Source organism: Limulus polyphemus, unplaced genomic scaffold (genome assembly GCF_000517525.1).
Source record: "Limulus polyphemus unplaced genomic scaffold, Limulus_polyphemus-2.1.2 Scaffold3149, whole genome shotgun sequence".
NCBI lineage: Eukaryota > Metazoa > Arthropoda > Merostomata > Xiphosura > Limulidae > Limulus > Limulus polyphemus.
The window spans coordinates 28,193-30,806 of record NW_013668759.1 but is presented as its reverse complement, the minus strand read 5'-3'; positions in this window follow the sequence as shown (position 1 = coordinate 30,806).

Sequence of the window (2,614 nt, the reverse complement as noted above, 5' to 3'; positions counted from 1 at the left end):
TTCTAATACGTCAAATTGTATCTTATGAGTAGCCGATCATACAGTTCTGAGTAATTTATGTCTTCTAATACGTCAAATTGTATCTTCTGAGTAGCCGATCATACAGTTCTGAGTAATTTATGTCTTCTAATACGTCAAATTGTATCTTCTGAGTAGCCGATCATACAGTTCTGAGTAATTTATGTCCTCTAATACAGCCCCCCCCTCCCCCGTGGCACAGTGGAATGTCTGCGGACTTAGAACGCTAGAATCCGGGTTTCGATACAAGTGGTGGGCAGAACACAGATAGCCCATTGCGTGCTTAATTACAAACAAACAAACAAAAATCCTCTAATACATTCAATCATGCAGCGTGGTAGATATTTTTATCTTTCAACATATTTTGCAAACATATCGTTCAGAGTAGCTAATCATACCATTTTGAGTAGCCAACCATACTGTTCTGACTAGACCTATATCAGACTAGTATAATAAGATCTTATGATATATGCAGTACTTCAGGGTGGTTTATAATAAGATCTTATGATATATGCAGTACTTCAGGGTGGTTTAAGCCCACATGCAATACAATCCCTCTTTTTTTCACTTTGAAATTTACTCACACAAGAACCTTTTGCCGAACATAATGTTTTTAAAATGTTACATTTTCCAACTTAAAAACAATATTTGAGAAGGTTAAAAACAAAAGTAAAAAATAATCACTGTGGGCTTGGACTCATAGGTAACTGTTTACTCGGCAGATGTAAAATTTCTAAATGTCATTGAAGCAAACTAAATCGCAACTTCTTGTCTTGTATAATTATACACATAACAAAAACAATAGGATTTTCATAGGGGGGTTCCATTTCTGTCCATTGTGCATCTTTCTTAAATATTGTGTACACGTATATATATAACTGTACGTAAAACTGTACGGGTTATGACAAGAAACCAATGAAGAAGTTATGTCGAAGTACATTTTCATGCAAGTTTTAAAATTAAACTGGTTATTATATGTACTCATTACTTAACTGAAGTTTATATGCATATATTTCCTTCTCATAACTACTTCGCACCTTATAAGACATACTTCTGTCATTCCGATCTTCAAGTTTAAGCACCGTATTGTACTGTATCGAATCGGTTAAGTGTGAACAAACAGTCACAGCCCTCTGAAGTGTGGTTGGCTAGGTGTGAACAAACAGCCAATGCCTTCTGAAGTGTATGTACTTTCCCCAGCTTAAATTCAAATATAAAGTATTTTATAGTGATTTTACAGTGCAGCCTTAGCCTAATCAGTACGATGTAGAACAGTATTGTGCTTGCCTATTTACATAATACTGAGAAACGGGACCTTTGAGTAACCAAGAGCTATGACAAAGGTTTCACTGTTCACTTGCAAGTAGATATAGCGTCTCATGGAATTAACGATTAATAATAATAGTAATTATTATATATATAAATAATATTTATCAACAATAGATGGCAGAGTAACTTCTATACTTAACATACTCTTTTTTTTTAACCACCAATTACATACGGCAATTATTGAATTAAAAACCGTGTGTAAGTGTTTGTCTGCATTCTAAAAACTACAATATTGGAGTTGACTTCCTGTAAGAAGCAGGTTTTTCAATCACACTTTTCCTTCTACCAGCTCTACCTTAAGTGTAGTCCGTTGAAAAATGTGGTATTGTCAGTCTATCAAATTCACATGATTTTATTACCCGAGAGTAATTGTGGTTTGGCGTTATTAAACAAATTCTCCCTAGCTTAAATAATAACTTTAGTTCTCTGGAGTCAAGGTTGTTTAAGTTCATTCTTGTCAGCTATATAGGTACATTTTCTTACTTACTTTTTATACGGGTCTATATCCAACTTGATTTACTGGTTTTTATGCGTCCTCCTCCCCTACGTTGAGTCTCAACATTCCCATTACAAATGTTTAGGGTACAAGATATTTATGTTCATTATTTATGTTGTTATTTGTAATTATTGTTTTGTATTTATTGTAGAAAGTTAATGAACTTTGAATGTGTGTATTCCAAAAAATTCAGTACTTGTGTTATTGTTGATCACTTGTGTTGTTCTTCAATAACATACGAAGTTCTCTCCTGTTGACGCTCTAGTTACATAATCCGCTCCAGAAACCTTAAGACTAGCTTGCTTGTTCGCCGGTTCTTCTGAATGACAGTAAAAAGTTAATCAAAAAATTTAATAATAATAATAATAAATAGTCGGTGTCAAAAGTAAAATAAATAAATAATATTGTGCTTTTAACCCTTACCCTAAAAGTCTGATTTGTAAATACCTTAAATAAAGTTCATAATAAACACAGTTCACTTACTTCATCTATTTCACACCATAGCAGTTGTTGTTCATGAAATATGATGGTATAAATAACACCTAAACCACTACTATGCCTGTCGTATCCCAGCCGGCCTGATGAGCCTTGGCATTAAACGAATGGCCTCGTCGGCACTGAATATGACAGATGTAGTGTGGGTGACGTATTATAACATTCTTCTTTGCTTTCGCTCGTAAGTTCTTAGTATTAGACAATGTTTTCCGTCCCATCAACGTGTTGCAAGATAACTGATTGTGATATACATATATACATGTATTCAAGAAAGCA